This window comes from Sipha flava, unplaced genomic scaffold (genome assembly GCF_003268045.1).
Source record: "Sipha flava isolate LNK unplaced genomic scaffold, YSA_version1 202_pilon_pilon, whole genome shotgun sequence".
NCBI lineage: Eukaryota > Metazoa > Arthropoda > Insecta > Hemiptera > Aphididae > Sipha > Sipha flava.
In genome coordinates this window covers 987,383-1,012,962 of record NW_020272797.1, presented here as the reverse complement: position 1 = coordinate 1,012,962, position 25,580 = coordinate 987,383, and the positions used below count along the sequence as shown (strand labels likewise).

Below are 25,580 nucleotides of genomic sequence, written 5' to 3'. Positions count from 1 at the left end.
TTTCAAAAAAATTTTTTTTCTATTTATGTATATCATATTTTCTTTTTTTTTTATTATTATTTTTTTTAAGCAATTATGACAATTAATGTATATTTTAACTGTAAACAATATGAAGAGAATAATCATATTTTCTCATACATTTTTTCGTGAAATGTCAATAAAATAATTTTTTTTTCACAAAAAGTTTGAAAAATCATTTACAAAATTACTCATACATATCTATAACTGATTGATGAAAAAAAATTACGAGATTTTGAATTTTAAACTTTAACAAAACGATAAAAATCTTTTATATATTTAAAGTTAAAAATGCATTATACTTTTAATTTTTATACTTAGAAAACTTGAAAATTGGATACAAGATTATTCAATTTTTGGTACTTAAAAAAAAAAAAAAAAAATTATTGGAAAGTCACAAAACAATTTTATAAGTGTTGAGAAATGAAATGCAGATGAAATCGAATGATCCAACAAATTTCCATTGAACGATATTGGTTAGTTGATTGTTATCTTATACATATTTATCATATTATCTCAAATAATTTACTGAGTTTCTAATGAAAATTTTATAGCCTTTTTTATAGTTTTGACATTTTTTCCAAAATTTTAAATTTTTAAAATCCCATCTGATTAAGAAATTTGGTTTTTCTATATTAAATACTTTTAGAAATATAAACTGATTCACTCGAGCTCTTCCACTTATATTGTTTTTTTTAGATCAATGGTAATCAAATTCTAGATTAATTTGTTTTGAGTTTTGAAATCTTAAACTGCAATATCATTTACCCATCGCTTTTTCTAATCCGACCTAGAAATATCACCATTTTTCAATATATTTTGTACGTACCAACTGATGGATATAAATAAATTGAAATAAACAATTTTTTTGGTCATAATAAATGGCGTACTTTTGGGCCTAATATAGAACAAATTTATTATATAGATACATAAATTAATATTTTATTTAAATAATCTAATCTTATATTCCTTATAATATATATTATATTTTTAGTATTCTAAAGTATTCTCAGTTTTATTTGTATTCATAAATTACTATTTATAAAAGTATATATTATACAAAGTAGTTTTATTAACATATTTACATGCTGAAAAAATAAAGTTAAAATATAAGTGTTGAATAATTTAAAAAAAAATGTTAATAAAAAAGTAAACATTTTTTTATTATTTATGCAACAAGATGCTATCTAGCCGATTTTTTTTTTATGGAGAAATGCAAAATCAATATCATAGATTACCTCTTTTAAAATATTTTCAAATTATTGTAAGATATATATAATAAATTAATTTTAATTTGTGAATAGTGATTATTGTGTAGGTTTATTACTTATAAAAATCTATGTAGCCCTTTTTAAACGTAAAGTTCAAATTCGTTCATAAAAATGATAATATGCCATTAGAAATATAATACATACGTAGTATCACATAGTTTAGGGAATGGTTTACTGATGTATCTATTCATCTCACCTTAATAAAAATTTAAATGTTTAAAAATTTAAATGATCAAATTGTTTTCATAACAAATTAATACGATAAAAATATGAAGTGTATTCGTTTCTTGCGAACGTAATATTTCAAAGATGACGGTCATAGATAATGATCATTATTTCCGTCAAAAAGTCAAAATAAACAAAACACGAATAGAATACCTTACGCAGGAATCAACTTGGTACATAAGTCAGAGAAAAGTAGTTTTTATTTTTAAAAAGTATTTTACATAAGCAATCAATGGGAGGTTTATTATCATTTTGAAATACTATATTTTTTTAATAAACACTTCCGTTTTTTCGCGTAATGATTAACACAAAATTAATAACGTTATAATTAAATATACAAAATAAGTCAAATAAATGGGTTTAGGTTGACCTCGTTACCATTTTTGAATACTCAATTCTAATTCTATTAAATTTGAACTTATGGCAATCGAAAAAACGTTTTATAAAAAACTTAAATGGCGCGTTTATGCCAAATATATGATTACGTAGGATAAAATATAGGATAAAATCTATAGAACATTTTTCGATGGCCGTTAAAATTCAAGTGTATAAGAACTAAGTTTTAATTTGTGTCCATAATTCTTAATTAAATCTTCTGTGATTTGTAATAAAACTATTATAATCGTATTTGAAATTATTTTATTTTGATATTTAAGAGATTCGGGGACATTTTATTATATTTTCATTGTTCACTAATTTATAAAACACAAAACTTTTTTTTATCAAAAAAGTATAATTTTATTTATAATTAAAGTTTAATAAATGCATTAAATAAATGTATCTAACTCTAAATTAAAAAAGTCAACGATATAGTTTGTACAGTAAATCTTTTTTATAATTTTTTTTCTATAACTTCATAAACATATAATACACGTTTCATAATATCCAAATGATTACGTACAGAAATTTTACTGCAGTTTGTTACAGTCAACTATTATGTTTTTATTAGCGAAATCTGTATGTTTTTATAAATATGTTTCATTTAACTATATATTTTATAGTATTTCTCTATGATTATTAAAACTAATAAATACAAATAGTTTAAATCAATCATACGACAAGTATAAAGTGAGTTGTAACTACTATCTTATATTATTAATTATTTTATAAGAAATTGTATTATATGTGAAATCTATTAAGAGATTAGAGTGTCATATGCTATTCTTAGAGGGTTTATTCGTCACTAAGTAATATTATTTTGTAGGCAAATGCGTTATGTACAAATACAAATATCATTCAACTAAAAATATTTCAAAAATAAGGAAAAGCATATTAACCTTTTAAATCCTAAATTTTCAAATAATACTTATAATACTGGCAGTAAAAATAGATTTATCGTTTATTATAAGTATAGATTTTTACAACCACCAATGAACGAACACAATACAGCTACTAGAAACTTTAACCTTGAGACTTTTATTGTTGAAAGTAAATTATTGTAGTATTGGCTACTGGGAACCAGGACCCATAATCTCAAACCCTATTAACAGAATCGAACGTATAAATAGCGTTTTAATATTTTTTTATTTTTCCATAATGTTGACAAAGAACTATAAAAGATAACAAGAATTTTCTAGTGACATTAAGACCTTACCCAGTATTGTACTAAATAAAGATAGAGTAAAATAAATAATTGCAATTTTTGTAATTTCAAAAAAATTATGAAAATAATAGAATCTCAATTTATTTATAAATTAAATTTAAATAAATCATAATATATTTATAAATATAAAAAAATATTTTCTCTAAAACAAAAAGGATCAAAGATTGTTTTGTGTTTTAATTTAAATCATTGAAAATAACTAAATATCAGTTTATAGTTTATAAAATGTAGTATATATATATATATATATGTATATACATTTAAATTACAAATATATTGTTTTATTTATTTGATAATTATTTTGTGCAAAAGTATTTTTCACTCAAAAGATAAGACGTTTATTAAAATGTTAAACAAAGATAAATTCAAAAAAGAAAAAAGAACAAAATTAGCTATTTGTCAAAATGTATTTTAGATAAATAGTTATTATGAAAGTAATTTCAACTATTCTATAAAAAAAAAAAATTATTTCTGCGTTTATTTTTGCACATAAAAAACGATATAGTTAGGTTATGACGGTCTGATAATTATCAATCGTACTATTACAGCTTAGTTAAGTCCCTTTAATCTCTGTAATCTTGGAAATTATGTTGTATTAGTCTCTTGTCAATATCCGACTAAAACTCGTTCCCAATAGACTCTTAGACGATGACGAGTTAACCAATATCTCTTGTATATTTTTCGTACGAGGGTTGAAATAGCGTTAAATTAGAGTAAGCGCAAAATATCATACAAACTATCCTTCAATAAACGTCATATACTTACCATTTTTATCGTCTATATCATGGAAATTATAAATAAATAAATTAAGTTTATACAATACATCGCATCTGTGTTAAATTTAATACTATACATTACTATATGAATTAAAGAAAACTGCCAATGGTAAGTTTTAGAATTCTCGTAAAATATTTTCTTATAGAAAAGTTGTAATGGAACCAGGGGCACAATTTCAATGAAAAAACTGAAGGTGCTGAAGCCCTCCTATCTTTTCATGTTCCTTAATGGTTATAAACACCCGCAAACCATACAATTCAACAGATACTAAAATATTTGGTAAATATATGAATATTTCTAAATTTAAATTGTTCACTTTGATTTTATATTTTTATCGTGCGTATAACGAATTACCTGTCTGTAAACACAAATGTTTTATTTATTATTATTTATTTATTTATTTTTTTCACTATTAGATTTTGACTGAAGCAAAGGATATTATGGTTTTATAATGATGTTTGTATTTTATTTGTTTAACACTTATTCGGATAGAAATACTAGTCCAAAAGTTTTTTCTAGGACTTTTTTTAGATTTTAAATTAGCATGTCATGGTATTTTAGGTAGATCATTTTTTTAAATCTTAATAGTCTTTCTAGACGTGAAGAAAAAACTGTCCTGAAATGGTAAAAATACACTATAAATAAGACTTTTACACTTCAAATTTTAGTTATTTAGTCATAATTTCAAAAGTAATGTGGCTAGAAACTTGAAACTTTTACCCTATAGCAAAGCTATTTTGTTTTTCGTATAGCAAAATATTTTCGTATTGTAGAACAATTTATATATTTATACAATAAAACTCAAAAATTACTATGTTTTTCTATACATAATGAGTAATGAGTATTTAAATGTAAATTAACATAAACACATTTGGGGGTGCTAATTTCGAAAATGTGGGTACTAAGCACACCCAAGCCCCCCTCAAATTGCGCCTATAAGTATAACTTTAATAGAAAAGTTTTTAAATTGCGACAACTTCTATAAAAATAATATTATAAAAGAAAAGTATTAGAATATGAGATGCTCTTTAAAGTTTATAAAAAGTACATATGATTTAGTGATTTATAGTTACTTCGTACGTAGCATTGTATAGAACTGTTTTTTTCAACCTGTAATAAATAAATACAATTTGAAATTGAAGTAAAAACAAATAATACTATACTTTTTTCTTTTTCTTTATTTTTTGTTCATGCATAAACCCTACAAAGATTTGAGTAGTTAATTATTATGCTTTATCGACCTTTGTATCAGGCAGTTACCATTTATGCAGTTTATTTATTTATTTATTCATTTTTGAAGATAAAAATATATGTTTTAATTAATTTATGAAATTTAAAATTTGTATTTTTTTTTATTAAGAAACCAATGTTTTTTTTACAAATGTTCACATGTTAAAATAATTTATTCAAAATTAAGAATATTTACAAGTCCTCGTATACTTTAGTTGTGTTTTTTGTACATGATTTTTGTTAGTACCCATGTATTTACAATTTGTTATCAAAAAATTGGATGTGAATTCGTTTATATAATTTTTATTCACTATGTACTACGTCATCACAATTCTAGCGTAGCTATTTGCATTGCTGCCTACGAGTAATAGATTATGACAGATAATGCATGTATGACGTTATTTTGAAATTAAAAAAATACTCAAGACAACCTGTTCAGATAAGGGATTTATCTGATCGATTTTTAGTGAATGCATTGGTTAGTGTAATATTATGTGATTAGTATTTACTTGAGCATGAATATTTTGAGTTATTGCCAACGTGATATTTCATTCGAATATAATGTGTAATGATACATGTTATGTGTTCACAATAATATACAAATGTATGTATGGTTAACTGTTTACTATTATATTTACCGTAAATGTGCCTTGTGATAAAATATATTTTATACCACGTATCCGTGGCTCAATAGATCTTATCTAGTTGCCTAAACTATCACTAGAGTGACACTAAGTGTCAATAATCGTCCCAGGATATTGAAGAACAGGACACAGACGACAACACCCGTTCGATTAAATTGAGGTACCTATAAATATGCCATTATTGTGTGTGTGTGTGTGTGTGTGTGTGTGTGTGTGTGCGCGCGTGTAATAACTTGGTTAACCACCTTTTTGTAAACCTAGTTGGTATTAAATACCTACCGTCTCCTACAGTTGAAGTAGTTACTATCAGTATTAATTATACACAGTTGAAATGCACTTGTGACATGATCTTTTTTTTCTTGATCTTTGTGTGATCAAACCAAACCATATTATTGGTTTGATATATTGGGTATAATAAAATATATAAATAAATATAATTATAATATAAAATTGAAAATAATGTGCTAGTAAATTTGAAAGAACCAACATTTTTCCCTTCACCGTCGTACATTGTTGCACACATAGGTATACTTTAAAACGAGCTTCGTGAATTGATATTTCATGTTTCTCGTAATAACTATAACTTAAACATATATATTATTATGAACACTATAATCAAATTACTACACTACACTACTTATATTAGATAGTAATAGTGTGTGATGGAATGAAAACAATAGAAAACATTTACCACAGAACGGAAAGGTCACAGAATAACGTCATTTGTTGATAAACTCGATCGAAACGTACAGTTAGACTTGGATCTTATACGATTTATGTTTTTAAAATGTATACAATTATATCACAAGAACGTTAAATACTTTTCTATCAATAACTAATAATAATGACTTAGGAAAATAGTGACATACAAATGACATGTAAATGTCTTAAGCTGTAGCGGTGGAGAGGGATTGAAGTCTTCCATAATATCAATGAAAAATAATAACTTCACGTTCTCTGTTCACTTTTATTGAGATATAAATATTAAATAAGTACATTATATTGTGTAATAATACTTTCATCATAATATCGAGGTAAACTATGTTAACGATAATATAATTTCATCACTAACTACCATTTAAATGTGCCAATTTAATTAATAATACTAGGTTGTTTCTAATTTTTTATTCTAGAAATTATATCCATCCATGTAATTTATACGTCATGTTTAAGGTGTTTAATGTTTATCGAATACATTTTATGATTTATAACTGATCGATATAATATGAAGCATACTAATTTTATATCTCGATAGATAATTATGAAATATTATATATTATATTAATAAAATCGTGACTCTATTGCGTTTTTATAAATTATACTTACGCGTATGAATGTACTGACACATTTCACTGTTCGTAGCTAATATAATGATCGCGTCTTCACTATTATGCAAATGAATCTATCGAAAACTGGGTAAACGGGTGCATTAATTATAGATAAATACTTTTTAACCTTCCCAACATATCGCACTTATAGAATCAAAAGTGTATTGCCGATCGTGTCATGCACATATTTCAAGTTTGTTTTACTAATAAACCATTGAAATAATCAAATTAAGTATATAGACCTTTTTTTTTTTTTTTTATTGTTAAACCTTATTAATATTATAATTTTTTAATATTTTTTTTTACTAAAATAACCTCTAGTCGGTCTGCACGAAACACGTGTTAGCATCGCTAGAACGCCATATGACCATACATGTGTAATTAGACACCGAGTCAAGTTCAATAGCCCGTCGACCCCACGATTTATTTTTCATCCCATACACCATCACGTACACACGATGACGTTTGATGTAATAGGTTCCTATACATAATATTCTAACACTTACACCTCACACATCATCGTCATATTATACTACCCTCTTAAATATTATGTCCCTCTTCGCTTCACGCCACCTAAAACCACACCGTAACTATACCCGTTCGTTGTTACATATATACACGTAAATATCTGTATTTATGTTACATGTGTTATACATATACTACGGTGTTTAACTCCCACATATAATACGTATGTCACGTAAATTTTTCTTTTTTTTTAAAAAACAACAGAAATTAAGTTTTCTTTTAAGTTATAATTGTTACACTTATTATAAGACATTTAGATGTCCTAAAAAATCGTAAAATAATAATAAAAAAAAAAAAAATCAAAATCGAATACATTCAAATGTAATAATTATTAATAATATTAGTTATAAAAAATATATTTATAAAATATTATATATAAACTATTATGTGATTTGTTATGAAAAAAATTCGCATTATAACTTTTTATAACTTTTTACACATAATTTATGTTAATACATTTTTTTTTTTTGAGTTTTTAATACTCAAAATCACATTAGCAATGCTATATTTTCTTTTTATTAGATGTATAGTTTTATGTAATTGCTACATCATAAATATATATTATTGAGTAAAAATTGCCAACGACAACAAATTAAAATAATAATAAATAATCACCACGTTTACTAATGAGAAATATTATAGCTATTTTTTTTTAATATTTTCACATTTTTGATTAATAGCGTAAAAATAATTCTTAAACCGAAAAATATTCATTCTACAAATGTTCCTAGGTGTAATTTCATAATAACTTCTAGTTGTTATATGTTAGACTTCTAATGTAATTTATAAAATATAAAAAATTATATAATATTAATTTTATCTGAAAACATGAACTGTAATTTTTTTTAGAATATGTAAGACAGCAACAATTATTTGCAGATAGCATAGTTAAAGCTGATTGTATATGTTGTACATTTTAAAGGATTTTGAATGATAAAATTTGTTTTCCTTACTTTAATGCGCAACATAATTCAAATGTTATTACTATTATCATTTATCCGTTATAAGACTAAATACACACTGAGTGAAAAGATTATTGTAATAATATCATATTATACTGTTATTATAAGTTGCACAATAGTTTTCTTTTGTTTGGAGATTGTTCAACAACGAATCGTAAAATGGAATTTAAATAACTAAACCGACGTTATAGTTGAATCAATCAAAAATAAAAGTACATCCAATCTCATTTAACTTTGAATACGTTTTAAGTAATTTTGAAAACGAAAACTCTCCGCCTTGCAACGAAAGATATAGCAATAAACATTTAAACACAAGACTATTTCATGCGGAAAATTTGATTAAATTTAGGTAATAGAGATAATGCACGACCAACTTAAATTCATGCATAAAACAAAAACTTCGACAGAACGTTGGATTTGTTTAAGCATAATATGTGGTTATATACATACATATTTCCTTTAAAAAAAATAAAAAAATATTAATTTTGTGTTTTAAAACTAAAGATTGCAGAACTAGATTATTCATATCATTAATTTTTTACTTAGTTATTTACAGGCATGTAAATTCCCTTTAAAAATTAATGTAATCTATAGTTTCTTATTTAATCTATAATTTGAAATATCTTGAATGTGAGATAAATAATTTATCGACAATTATGAAAAAAAAAATATAATGGAATATTATATTTTTTGTAAATAAAGTGAAGATAAATTCCAATAAACAATAATTGTATTTCGTATGATACTATACTTTATTGTTAATAACGTCACGAAAAATAGTACAAAACATATTTTTTTCGTCACTGTAATACAGGCATCATTTATTAATCACAAAAACTATTGTTTATCACACATTATTTCATATATTAAATAAACGTTTGACATTTAAAGTTGTTGTATAGGTATATATATAGGTATAATAGTTATAAGCATTCTATGTTTTAGCATATTATATGCATATTCGCAAAACATTCGAGTTTATTAAAATTGTATGATAAATGTTCAAAGTGCATTCATCCTATGACCTTGACTTGAAATCATAATTTATCAACGCCTTTAAATTAATATAAATATTACATAATTGATTTATATAAATTATAACATATTTATCCTAAATATTTACTGTCCGAAGCATATCCTATTTTATTTAAACATTTCGATAAAGAACCATGACTATAAACAAACGCTTGATCTTTATATCCGATGTTTCTTTGTTTTATTTTAGATCATAACATTTAAACCTTAACACTATATTTAAATATTTTCAATTAAATATAAGCTGTACTTAAATTTTGGACAGTTTTACTTATTAACTGGGGTGGGTTTTTTCTTTTTAAATTTTTAAATAAAATTTAGTTAAAATTATGAAATGTGCTCTTTTGTACTACAATATATAATATCCACTTTTTTGGATTATGAGATAATGTAATGATTTTACAAAAGCTTATATACGATTAAGCCTTAAGTAGTAAAAACTGAACCATAAGTATCATGCGTAGTTTTTTCAATATTAATCAAAACCGAAAACAACTTATAAATAATAATAAATGTTGTTAATAAGCTAGAAAAGTAATTTCGTGTTTTATGGCTTCGTAAATTAATGCAAGGCTAACCACAAGCCATTTCTCCTAGTATTATAAAATGGAAGATTTGACACAGTTAATTTTATTGTTTATAAACGTTTAACGAATTATGAAGTAACTGGATGTACGAGTATATTTTTACGTACGATAAAATTAATTTTTTACCTTAATAATGTTTTATTTTTTAAAATTATTTTAGACAAAATAGGTAGATATCTAATTTTCTTTTTGTTCTCCTGTTATTTTCATATAAGTAGTAAATACATCAAACACCATGTGGTATAATAACTTAATACCCTCTATTATTATTAAATTATATAATTGTGTTAAAATCAAATAATATAAGATTATCAATACAATATTATATATAACACTGACCATAAATAGTTTAATCATTATTTCGGAATCCTAATCAGATCGGGTTAATAGATAAAATCGGGAAAATTCATCCATATGATTGGTTATAAATTAGGCATATAAAACTATCCTCTGAGTGAAATGAGTGTGGTATGCAGTATTGTGCCTCTATCTAATAGGCGATTAACGACCAATATGAGATTTATTTACAAGCTTATAACTGGCATAATTATTAGTTCGAAATTATAAGAAAAAAATAAGTGGAAAATCCCATTCTTTAATGTCAGAGTCGCTGTTATATTCAATGTGACCATAAACACTAGTAATTATGTATTAAATAGTCCAAATTCCTGAAACAAAATTAAAAACTTTGACTTCACTGCGATCATTGCATATTGAGTATTGAATAAAAATTATTTCGTTATATTGTATACTTATATATATATATATAAATATATATATAAATTATGTAAAATCTAATTCTTATTAAAATATCTGTAATTTTACCCTATGGGGTATTAAAATAAAATAAAATAAAATAAAATAAAATAAAATAAAATAAAATAGACTCAGAATCATCTGATACATTCTGATGATATATCATTAAATTGCTAACAATTATAAATATTATATCTACGACCCTTTTAGGGAAACCTAACCACTATACCTTATATGCTCGCCAATAAAATATTTGTTGGAGAGGTAAATATCAAATAACATAATATGCTAGGTATATAGGTTCAGTATGTGTTTTAAGTTATAGTCTATTTTTTGAATCAATATCTAATATTTTCCGCTTATATATTTTTCCGATAAAGCATTTTTAAAGAATCTTAATGGTACAAAATTAAAGTTTTTATTTCAGAGTATGGGACATTTTGAAAGTTATTAAAATAAATAAATAATTTCTAAAAATTGATAGCATAATATTATTATGGGTTATTAAAATTTTAAAATAATTTAGTTATAATATACAAGTTTCGACGGAAACCATTTTTTAATACATTATTTTATTGTTAATTTTTAACAATTTAAACTAAAAATAGTACTGAATATTCTATTATCAACATTTCTTACAGTTTTTGACACATTGCTTGAAATACAGCCTCGCACACTCATCATATTTTAACCACTAATATCTGGTACCAACTTATAACTAACCTGTGTGACGAAGGAAAGAAATAAAAATCAAAACATGAATTAAAATCTATACCCAGTCAGACATTTTTTTAACTTTCATGCAAAATATATAAAATTATATTAAATATTGTAAAAACAATTTGATTAAAAGAAATATTGATTATTATATACATACAATATAATATTCTAGAATTAATAATATAAATTATGAGTGTAGTTGAAAATCATGATTTTCCAAAGTGTCTTATGTAATAACCAGGGTTGTGAATTTAATGAACTAAAAGCTATTAAATATGCACCAAACACTTATGAAATATACATAAATATATACTCTTACAATTCTTAAAATATTCACTAATTTTTCAAAAACATGCAAAAAACACCTAAACATATTATTAAACTTTCTTTTAGTATTAATATTATTGAAATATAAATTTTTATGTTTCAAATTTAGGTATATGAATTCTAGACTATTCTTGATATTTGTTGTTTACAGTTTGGAAATTTTCACTATAATAATTAAAGCAGTATTTACGCACCTCAACGTGTAAAAATAGATTCGGGATGTAGTGGTAAGTTTAAACACTTTTTAAACACACACTTGACATTTGCAATTAGTTTGTTAAATTTTGGAAATTTAATGCGTATTTGTTCGGCAGTTTCATGCAGTCCACGAGAAAAACAAAAGAATCCAACTATAAATTGAATAATTTCATGAAAACTACAATAACATTCAAGCACATTTGGACCAGATTGCTCGAAAAAATATAAATATTCAGAAAAAAATTATTAATGCAAAGAAATCACAAAAACATGCATTTATTATGTCCTAACCAATTAAATATGCAAAAATATGCAAAATAAAATATCGTTATTACATTATAAATAATTATTGACCGAATCCATTTTTCCATACCAAATAGCAAAAAAAAAAAACATGCAAATGCATAAAATTCAAAACCTTAGTAATAACTTTTTTGTAAAAACACAAATAAATATTAAATTCCACTATTATGTTATTTTAATAAAAAATAAAACATATTCATGATTCATTTTCACTTTGTAGTCATATTTCATTTTTAATTTGTTATTAACGACTTAGTTTTAGCCAATCTATAGTTTTATTTATTAATCTATCGATTTTTTTGAATTTTTATTGAAATATTTTATTATATTTTAAAAATGATTTATTGTTTTACTAATTGAAGTTATTGCTATTTGTATGTATATATATTTTTATAGATAAATTAGATATAGTTGCCTCTAAATTACCATTTATTGTACATTTGTACATTTACTGGGTACAACTGTACATGTTTTCTTTCATAAAATATTTTAGGTATTTAAAAATCCATTTTATCGAATTAGAACAATTATATGTGGTTACAACATTGAAATATATTATTGCCGCAAACTATTAGGTACTTAAACAAGGTTAGTCTTGATATTTAATTCTGTGATATTAAATTAAATTTCTAATAGATTTTCATATTTTACAAAAATATCGCTGTTGTATCTTCTTCTGCTCTCTATTTATTTCAGATTATATATTTAAACAATAATATGAGGAAGTAATGACCGCATAATTCAAAGACGTTTTAACTCGTAACCTTGTATATTATGCGTGTGAACTTCAGAGAGAAAGTAAAGCAACATGAACAATGCACACATACAAACAAACAACGACGAATGGAGCATAAAAAATATACGTGTGGCCGTAATATAGAATAAAGATTATTTTTAAATATAATTTAATAATAAATGCACAACATTTTTTTTTCTCATTTTTCTGCTTTAATTATTTTATTCTGATTTAAAATTTTAAAACTTATCAATATGTTAGAGTACGAAAATATTAATTTTATTTATTTTTGCTACTTAATTTAACGACGTAATTACTATATGAGAGAATAGTATACGATAAAATGTATGCACTGACGTAACGAGTTGACGTGTGATGAACTACTTATAGAATAAATCGAAATGATACGTATACTATTTTTTTATGCGGTTAATAGCTGCAAATAATAACATTATATATTTGTGAATATAATATGTATTTGTATTTATGTATTAATAATATTCAACTGGAAATTATAATCTTGTACTGTATTCTAATAAACTATAAAAAAAAAAAATTAATTTCTATTATTCTTATCCATCAGGTTCCTAAGTTATAAAAATATTTCTCGTATTTATCAAAAACATTTATTTAGCGACGATAATTTTTAATTTCGAATAAAAAATACCATTTAACAATAAATTGTTGATTAGTTACAAAAAAAAATATTGACATTAAAACTACAAATATATCACAGTTTACAAATTACTACAATCATGTAAAATACTAAAATTTGAACTTCAACGTCAAATTTTCTATGTAAAATATTTTTAACTAAATAAAAGATGTTTTTAGTGAATTTAACCTTATATAGTGTTGTCTTCATAACCAAGATCTACTGATGGTAAAATAAATATTTTATGCATACAAATTAGATTCTTCATTTCTTCTTTTATGGTATTGAATGTAAATATTTTTTCTAATGGGTAAAGAGTTTAAAAATGTTTCTGTCTAATTTCTACGTAAAAATTCAAATTTTATTAAATTTTTTTTTGAAAAACGATTTTTTAAATTGACTAAAAATAATAATATTTACAAAATAACAAAATTTAAATCTTCCGGTATCGTCTTTTTTCTAGTAATTTAAATTTAATATCTATCTCATATTTTATATAATTATACAATTAATTGATGAAAGTAACACATCGTATTAAATAGACTACCTACGTTGATAGATTATTTTGATAAGTATAAATCAGTGAAATGAGTACCAAAGTACCGTGAAACAATTCTAAAGCAAATTTTGGACATTATGGACATTTTTTTAAAATGGAATATTGCTTTCCCTTTTGATCGAATAATTGGCAAATTTTATTGTATTTCAATAATGATCCAACTGAAATTAATATTTGTTTTTCTTTTGTAGACATTTTTTTTAAAATACTATGTTCTATGATGCATTTTTTTTAACGAAAAGTAGACAATTATTGATAATTGACAAACCTAATGGCTGTTGGTTGACCTTGGTTGATCCTAGTAAATGTATTTAATAATAATTCTTCATTTTAAATATATTTAACAATAATTCTTTATTTTAAATGTATTTAACAATAATTCTCTATTTTTAATGTACAATTAGAATTGCATGTTTAGTATATGCATCATATTTTTAAGACTAATTAATTAATTAATTTAAGTATTTCTGATAAATGTATAGTACATTGTATTAAAATAAGACACTAGGCAACACACGTTATACTTAAAATAGAATTAAGCAACAAATGAAATCTGTTAAGCATTAACAATACGAGATGTTGGTCAAATAAGCGATTTGACTAATTTAAAACAAATCGCTTAAAGCATTTTCGCTGTTTGAAGTCCAGTTTTATGTATGAAGTCGACACCAAATGTAAATTGAAACAGTCAATTTCAAGCTTCATCTGCTTTCTATATAACACGTTTTAATACGTATAACTTAATAACATTTCATCAGTGATCTCCGGTATTACGACAAATACTAGAACTGTATCGACTCATTACGGTTATTATGCAATCAAAATGTATATTTCAAACTATATTTATATACTACGACGTCGGTAAAAATTGAATGACCACACACCACATTTTATATAGGTGCAATTTATCTATGTGGTTACTGGTTATAATATTACAATGAATTGTAATAAGTGCAATGTGATAATCAGTTAAAAAACAAATAACATATACATATTTTTATTTTATATGATTCAGCCCTTATCGATTTCATCACTTATAATAATCGTAAATGCTATTTTATAGATTGTGCAATAAAAATATAAGATTAAGTTTATAAAATAAGGTATCTAGTAAAAAAATAAATGTAATAAATATAATAAATAAATTTAAACCTAAATTTGTGAAAAATGAGAAGGAAAAATAAAAATAAAACGTTAACTAATCTATTTGAAAATTGTCACTATTAGGTGTATAATATTTTCATTTATGTTTATGCCATAAGATTATATTCACTCACATGATAATTGTAAATTGACAGTTGTTAATTGACAATTACAGATTGTATATTCAAATAATAGAATTAAAAAAAAAAAATTCATTATTATCAGTTTGGATATGTCTAGTTGGTAATGTCTTCATTTGAATTAACTTTCAAAAAATGTTTAATATTCACTTCAAATTTAAATAAACGTCATACTCTTAATGATTATCGTCAGAAAATTGTTGAAACGATCCGATCAGAATCTAAAAATGAAGAAATAATAATTTATGAACATCAAATCTTTTTTCAATATTGGACTAACATAATCAGCTATAGGTACGCTTCACAGCATGATTCAATGTACTATGTATTGTCTATTCATAATTTTTGGGGGTCGAATTTTTTGATAGGTCTTGAAGCATCAAAAAAATGTTTAACATTTAAAGTGATATATATTATTTACATTTTGATAAAAAAAATTTTAGGATCTTATAATATATATGAAAAGGAGATAAATTTAATTGAGATGTTTTTTTATCAGAAATTATGAAGTTAAAAGTTAATGATTCAACAGTTTTTATATATTTACACAAAAAAATTAAATATTTTTATGCTGATATATAGCATGTAAACATAAAATTTTCAAATACCTTGTTATATATTGTAAAATAATACTAAGCACTGCTTAGTAGATCTTTAAGGCAGGAGATTAAAAGTATTGAGGAATCATATGCTTATTACATTTAAGTGTTTAAAATAAATTAACGTATGGTATATTATTATAATTAAATTTGATATTTTTAAATCTTAAAACAATTACAAGAATCTCATTAATATAATTTTATTCTAAAAGATCTATTTTTCGGAGAGGTATTTGTATATAGGTATAGTATATTTGTGTAGTGTATATTTGTATAGGTATTTGTAAATTTAAACTGTTTGTATTTAAAATTAAATTAATTGGTAGTAAGATATAAACCCTTTGTCTTCAAATTAGTTAAAATGGGTTTTTATTTTATTTAAAACGAAGATTATATTTTTTAAAAACATATATAGGATTTTTACCATTATTTATTTCTTATGTACTCATTTTTGGTTTTAAAATTATTTTAATATTTATTAGTTTTGCATCTAGATTCTGAGTGTCTGCAGGATCTATAAAATTGCTACAAAATCAACAAATAACGTAAATAATTTGAACATGTGTTTATTTTAATTGTTATTAATTTATTTGATGTAACTTTCTGTATTGATCTTAATTTATTTTAAAATATCTTGAATTATCTATCTCGACTTTTGAGTTTATACCACTTAGTATTAAGTACCAATTTAACTTTTTTTTTTTTTATAAAAATACCTTTTAATGAAATTATTATTTAAAACTAATAAAGATTATGCAATTGCTAACTTTGATATAAATTGCTTTTTTACTAGCATTAATTTTTTTATATTCCAATATTTAAATTAATAGTGTAATTCATTTAATAACCTAATAAACCTAATAATTTCATATGGTTCATTGAGTTATCGATTTTTAAATGTCAAACACTGCCAACATTTTAAATGTGTTCATATATTCGTTCATCTTATATATCTCGTTCAGTCTTACCCACAGTTTAATTTTTATACCAGATTTCATTTCTCCCTAAAATATTATTACATTAGATAATATAATAAGTCTAGTAAAGAAAGGAAACTCATTTGCACGGCTGATAAGTCCTAATAAGAATATTATTCGTATATTTATTTTTGACATGTGAATAAAAATGAAATGCTCATTATGAATATGTAGTTAAATTAACCTTAATAATTATGTAATTAAACTATACCTTTAAAATATATTGTTTTTCATAAAACAAATCAACCAATAAAAATTATTATACACTAGAACAGTGGTTCTCAACCTTTTTTTGTTCACAGCACACTATTATACATCATAATTTTTCGCGGCACACTCATGCACTGGACCACAACAAAAACTTTGGCTACGCCAAATGCTGTAAGGTTATAACCATGCAGTGTACATTATACAGTTTACCTACATAAATATCTGCAGAATTAATTGACATTTAACAGTCACAGTTTTATCAATCGGTATTTTCAAGTATCAGACGTTTTTCGCGGCACACTTAATCGATTTCGTGACACAATAGTGTGCCGCGGCACACCGGTTGAGAACCACTGAACTAAAACATTAATCAAATTAATTTATATAGATATTGTAATAAAAAAATAATTAGAAAAATTTAAGACTAATAATAGAAAATATTTAAATGTATAATCAATAATAGAATAGGAATAAAATATGCATATAAAATTATACAATGTATAATGTTTTGTCATTGAAAATAAAATTGGACTGGTACCTAATACAATTTCTTTCATTACTATATCATTGATGTAGGTAGTTAATAAAATAATAGTATTGTTAAATTATATGATATAATATGATAACAAGTATCATTGATCCAAAATTCTAAATAAATGGTTAATCATCATAATATGAAATATGACAATATTTATATATGAAATGGACATTTACAAATATTATTTGTAAATGTCCATTTCATAAAAAAAGTAAACGATTATATGATAAAATAATGATTTAATAAGTAATTTATTGATCATTTTTATTTTTTTATTTTATTAATAATATTTTCTTTGGCATAGCCGACAAGTAAATATAATAAATAATAGATAATAAATTGATATAATTTTAATTGATGAAACATTCAGAAAAATATAATATTTTTCTTCACTCTAACGGTGGCATCACAGTGTGACAAGAGTTTTTTAAGTTTTTTATATTTTTATTCCTCCTTCGATTTTTTCTTCTATGATCGACCAAGTGATAAGGCTCATGACCACGGGGTCATCAACAAAAATGGCGTCTTTTGGGTCGGGTCGGGTTTGTTGTTGTACGGTTGTGATCGTTTAATTGATATAAGAATAATAATATAATAGTAATTAATAATAGACTTTAGTAATATCTAATAATCAAAAAAACCTTAAAGACCTCATTGTTATTTTTTCTGGGATCTAGTGTATTTATTTTTACAACTATTTACTTTATAAAATACTTGTGCGGCTTTTGTGCGTCTGTGATCAAATATAATAATACCTATTATGTTCAATTTTTGAACAGTTGTCACATGTGTCGTGCTCGATCGAGAAATGATCAGTCATGTTGGTCAACCGCAGAATTCGGCAGTTGTTTAATGAACGTTTCATAGACAGATAACACGACTACCACCTCAAATAATAATAGTTCAATTGGCACACATCGAGCCGTACTGTAAGACTGCCCTACAAGACTGAACATCGCTTATAAGACTGACAATAAAGCAATTTGTACAAGTATGTTTTAGATTATTTAGCATGAACAGGTAAAAATTCTATTACTAAAATTCAGCAAGAATAAAGTCTATGAGTCTAGTGTAGTTCCCTTATTTTTGGGCATTTTTCTTTTTTTCTGTATACTTTCACATATATTTTTAATTTCCAAAACCAGTAATAAGTACAATAAATATTATTTTGTCCGGAATTATAATTTTGAAACAGTTTGTTGAACAATGTAAATTCGAAGTTGTAATTTTGGTTTATCAAAATGGAATGGATTACAAAATTTGTAATAGCCTGTGATAATCTGTTTAGGATAATTTATAGTCAATCATTCTTTTATAATTTTATAAAATTATTTAATATTATAATTACCAATTTAAATTTTTAATTAAGTTAATGTAAAAATTAAAAACTTCATTAAAAGTACTAAAATCATTTTCTAATATTCTATATACTGTATAGTAGTGACAAACATAGATATAATTTGGTGCATTAAAATTATTTTGATTTTTCTGTTATTGTATCATAATATCATAAGTTGTACGATATCAATATTGTATCAAAAATACACATTTTAAATATTACTCATATAGTACTTATTAACTAAAAATTTGTTTTACCCAGTTAATTGAAGAAAAAAAGATAACTAATTACGTTCAGACAAATATTATTGTAATATAAATTTTATAAAAAATTAAAACTATTTTTAATAAAAATAGGTGTTCATATATATATATATGTGTGTTTAATCTTAAATCCGATTACTGTATCCTAGAAAATAAATTCATAGTCTTATATTATTTTTTTCAATAAAAAATGAAAATATTTGGAGATTTCTTACCAATTTATGGTTGATAGACCAAAATAGATGAAGATGTCTTAGTGGATTTATAATAAGAGTTCAAAAATGGAAGGTTATTAACTCGGTTTAAAGGTAGATCGCTTTTTTCTTTGAAGCTATACTGTCAGCCTCACTTAACAGATGTTTATATAGCAACTATTGACAAGTATTTTTTCACCAATACTGAGACTTCTGGGCATATTTTTGAATTTTTTTTCTCACCATTTAAGTGGATCTTCATCAGAATGATATTTTATATGTATGATACAATACAATTTATCATATTTATTAGCTAAGCCTTACAAATAAATTATTAATTTTGATATCCTGATATATTGTTTAATATAAAACAATATCAATATTGTATCGAATTATCAATATTGTTGCCCATCATTACTATACACTACTTATAAAACAATATCAATATTGTATCGAATTATCAATGTTTTTGCTCATCATTACTATACACTACTCTATAGTTATCAACTGTGTGTATACAAGTAAATAAATGATTTAATTTATGTAAGGATATGTATTTATAAATATACCCATGATTATTGTTATCTTTTATTATGCTATTTTATACTTATTAATAATTATAATTCAAAGGTATGTTTTATTTCTTATTATAAATGATTAAAATACTTTTATTTAGAAATACATCATCCAATATTTAGTAGACTGTTTAATTGTTTATAGTGTGTTTTATAAAATAATATATACTTACTTGATTTCTCAATTTTATAATTTTTTCTGTATTTTTGTCAGAAATTTACAAAAAATATCTTTTCTGTTTAAGTTTTAATTTCTTTCATTGATAAATCTGTTCTTTATATGTACTCATAATTTATTAATATACTTAATATTGAAACCAGTTATTTAAATTCAGTTGATTAATGATAATCCAAACCAGCAGGGAACCATGTCAGGACTTTTTGGATAACTGACCAATAAATAATTAAACAAATACATTGATTAGACTTAATTGATAATAAGATTGTATTGAAATAAAAATAAATCCATATATTGTATATTTAATATCATGTAGCTTATATATTTGTACAATAATGTAAAATTACATATATAAATATGTTTTTGGTGAAAAATGTTGATAACAATTTTAGAAAAGTAGTTGATAAAATAAAAGTAGTGTAGCACCCATAGTGGACAAGATGAGCAAAAATAGACTGACATGATTTGGGCATGTGATAAGACAAGAGGAAACAAATATAATAAAAGTTGTTATGAACGTTGAAGGAAAAATAGGAGGACAAAAAAAAGAAATGATAGGATACAATTGAGAATAATATAAGGGCTGTTGGTGTATGTGTAGGGGATGTAGAAAATCGATACGAGTGGGGGTTTAGAACAAGGATGGTCGACACCAAATAGTTGGGAGAAAATCAAAGAAGAAGTTGATAAAATAAAAAGGTTACTGGTTACTGATGACTTGATAACTGTTCATTTTTTTCTTTTTTGGAAGTATTCATGTCTTCAGTAGTTTTCTGATGTTTTGGACTCATTGCAAGTTCTATCTTCAATGTGTATGTTCTCAACAGTAACATTCAGTGGTGGATTGACCCACTGGGATACCGGGAAAGTTCCTGGTGGGCCGGTAGTCGTATTATAACACTGGACCGATCTACTTGGATTAAAAATTATTTTATAAAAATAATGTATTTAAGTATATTGTACTTAATTGTAAGATTTTGATAAAAACATAGTGTAAACGTGATGTAAACAGTTCTACAAGCATTTAATCCATAAATAAAGGAGACTTTTATGGAAAATTATTATTATTGAATGGTGGGCCGGTCATACGGTAATTTCCCGGGCCGAAATGTTTAGCCAATCCGTTGCTGGCGACATTGATTATGATGGTTCTGTTAAGTTTACAAAAATGCTTACAAATTTCTAGAATTTAAATTTAAATTATTATTAGTGTAAGAAAAAAATCTATAGATTTTATATATATTAATATTTATTAATATTAATTACTGCTTTTTTGTTATCAAAATTAATGTTTAAATTCTGCCATAATGACCTACAAGTCTTAATGATATAAAAAAATTAAATAATTTTTAATTGCAGTAGAAGGCTGGATATTAAATAAATTTATTATTATTTGTTAGTGTTCAATATTTGGACTATTTTTCTAATCATTTTATTTTTAATTCATTAGGTATTATGATTTTTCTTCAGTATTTATTAATATATATTTATTATTTACTTATATATTTACCAATATTTATATTCTTAACTGTGTATAAGAATTTCCTAATTTATGTAATATTTATAACTAAATTATAAAATGGTAAATGAATTGTATGTTTTGAACTCAATGCAACGTTCACATTACTTAAATGGTGATGAGCATGCAATATATAGAACTCATTAAAAGTTCTTAATTGTTAGAACTCAACATGAGATAAACGCAAGTAAGGATATTAATCCATAGGAGTATAAACCTATTCATAACATTTATTATTCAATTCAATTTTCATTTTTCATTCAATGTATGTAATACATTTTCTTCGATATACATATAATGATTTGTTCATTTTGTTTCATTGATAATTATAATTTTGTAATTTATGTTATTATAATGTTATTAATTTTTAATTAATTTTTGCTGAAATTTCAAAATATTAATTCGAATATAAAGATTTTTTTTTTTTTACTGTATCTTATTATAATGAAAAAATATTTCTCAAATACTTTAAAATACCAATGCTTTAGAATTGTAGATAAAACTAGGTCAATTTGATTTACAGAAATTACAAATTATATATTTGTTTGTATAGTATTTTGAACTAATATCCTTAATTTGGAAAAAATGCTGTAATACAATTGAAAATTCTGTTTTAGAATTTTTTTCGTTAAGTTGAATAGTTTGAAGTAATTTGAAATTAACAAAACACTACTTGAAAATTATTTTAAATTTCATTATCATTTCAGAAAAAATATGGATACTTGTATTAGTTTTAATGAAACAACTTTCAGAATTATTCACTATCTCTGTTTGTAATTCTTGACAGTTACCGGTCTAAATAGGTCATACGAGTTATCGTCACTGACGCCGGATTGGTTCGATCAATAATGCGTTCAGATTGCGCAGTATGCACGATGCACCAATCCCGTAGCCTTTGGAAAAATAACGTTTTTAAATGCAATACAATACCTCTGGATTCTAATGCATCTCATATTCTCAAATATCCTTAGAACACTCATTATTAGTGTTACCATTGTTCATGTTTTCGTTTTGACATATTAATATATATATCGTTATAGTATATTGGTTTTGGTATCAGTGTTCTATTTTTATGTATTTTAATATAGTGTTTGTTGTTTTTTGTTCAAAACAAAATTAGACCATTTTTATCATATAGTAAATTCCAATTTGATTTAGATATAATTTCAATATCAATTCAGTATAAAGTTTTGAATTGTTTACTATTCAACAAATAGCCGATAGAGAAAAATATATGAAAATGAAAGAACTATAATATATATTAAGGGTGTATTTAGATTTTTTTTTTACGTGGGCTGAGGAATTTCCTCTAAAATAAATATCACAAATCAACCAATTAAAAACCAAAATTAGAATTTTAGTGAACAATTTTAATTGTAGTTCTATAATTATAACTGTTTTTTCTTTTATAAAATGATCGAAATTAAATGAAATGAAATACCTATATAATAATAGGAAATTTACGTAATAATAATGAAATAATTAATACTAAATTTAAATTTAATCATTACGACCAAAATTGTCGGATACATAAATAGGTACTCTACATAACATGAACAATTTGAAACTAATAATAAAAACTAATAATTTACTTAATAATGATAATATAAGCTTTTACAGTTTACATTTTATAGAGTAAAAATAGACTACATTTTTGGGGGTTTGAGGCCCTATCAGTCCCCCCATAAATACGTCCCTAATATGTATGTAATATATAATTGTAATTACTTTACTATATTTCCTTATACAGTATTTCAGATCCTTTTACTTAAATCTAGTTAAACATGTAAATGTTTTTTTTTATATATATATATATATATATTTTATAGTTAATGGCTTTTAGTATAAATAGTTTATCAGTTAAAGAACTAAGATTTTTGTTTTTACGTTACCTACATACAGCTATATATACATACCTATATTTATATCCATATCGTAGATCTAACTTAAATATTTGCTGGTTCTATATGTCCGTTGTAAATTTTTAATTATTTTTGATAATTAACCGATAATAATTGTTGGTTTATTAAGGGCCCCATACACGGAACGATATATCGACAAACTTATCGTCAAACGCCGTCGAGCGACCCGGTTGATACGTGTATGGACCTGTTTGTCGTCGCGTTGTCGTGTCTGCGTGTCGACGCTCGCAGAGCATCAACACGACAACCGCCGATATGTCGACTAACTTGTATGTGTGTCGATATATGTGTTGTCGATATCAACCGCGCGTTTGCGTAAACTATATTAAAGTGGTGACTGGATCACTTTTTCGCATTATAGTGTTTTGTTTTTTTATAAACGGTCTGACTAGACCCAACAACTCATAAAATGTATGATTTTCCATACGCAAATAATTTTTAAAATTTGCAGGTTCGTTTGACTGAAGTTTATGTAACGAATTCATATTTGAATACTTTCTTCTTTCCAATAACCACTGCTTTGACCATTTCCTTTTTTTAATTTGATCGTCTTCATCGTCCACAGCCAAAACAAGAGCAGCTATAAATAATGCTTTTCTTTTTCTTTACATTGAGTTGGACATTGTAGGAAATCGTGGGAAATTTTGAAAAATATAAAATCTACGATGTATGAAAAAATACTTCGTACTTCAGAATTAACTGGACTACCTACCGAACTGTAAATCGGGTGAATAGTTGATAGACAAATCAATTCGTGTCTGGAGTAGGTGATGTTTGACAACAAATTGACCGATCGGTTTGACGATAAGTTTGTGGATATATCGTTCCGTGTATGGGGCCCTTTAGTTATATATTTTTTTAAAATAATTTATATATATATTTATAAAAAAATAAGAACTATTAATTTTGATTTTAAAACTTTACTTATGCTTATTTATAGAAAATTGTGACATATGGTTCACATATGGTTCTGTGTTTTATGTATAAAATTTATGAAGTTACTAGTAACATACTATAACTAATTAATTGTAATAATTAAATATACGTATGACTTATAAACTTTTCTTAATTTAAGTATAAATATGTAAAAGGACAAAAATTTATCGCCATGTAGTTGCATTTATATATTTTTTCTTTTATCAAATACGTGTTTTTCTTAATAATTTTGTGTTCCAATTAAATTTCAGTTTCTCTCAACCTCACTAACTTTCCGCATTTTATTAAGTATATCGGACAGAATACTTGTTTATTGTGTACATTTTTATACTTGGATAAATTATTAGAGTCACAGTGCTAAATTTGAACTTAAAACTGGAAACAATTATTAAACCATAAAACTATTATAGAGGCAGCCATTTATTGACTATAACCTCTTTTCTGATCCTTCATAATATTGATGAGTTGCTTTAGTTACCATAAGCCTATTTGAACCTAAGTGCAATTCAAACATCTATTGGTACAACAATTATTTATTTAATGAAATTAAACTACCTTTGTAATACTTAATTATTTTGCAATTTTAAT

At 24.1% G+C, this 25,580-nt stretch overlaps 1 protein-coding gene and 1 long non-coding RNA gene across 3 annotated transcripts in view; both read left to right on the top strand.

Annotated features, from left to right (window-relative positions):
* Positions 1 to 5,646: 5,646 nt before the first annotated feature.
* Positions 5,647 to 12,570, top strand: LOC112682371. The gene is made up of 3 exons (XR_003148506.1): positions 5,647 to 5,928; positions 12,160 to 12,235; positions 12,323 to 12,570. It is a non-coding gene; the product is annotated as an uncharacterized LOC112682371 (long non-coding RNA).
* Positions 12,571 to 18,704: 6,134 nt separating this feature from the next.
* Positions 18,705 to 25,580, top strand: part of LOC112682305 (circadian locomoter output cycles protein kaput-like) — a 47,368-nt gene continuing 40,492 nt past the window's right edge. For both annotated transcript variants that reach the window (XR_003148501.1, XM_025552849.1), the window contains exon 1: positions 18,705 to 19,057. The gene's annotated coding sequence lies outside the window, so the exon portion shown is untranslated. The remainder of the gene's footprint in view (positions 19,058 to 25,580) is intronic.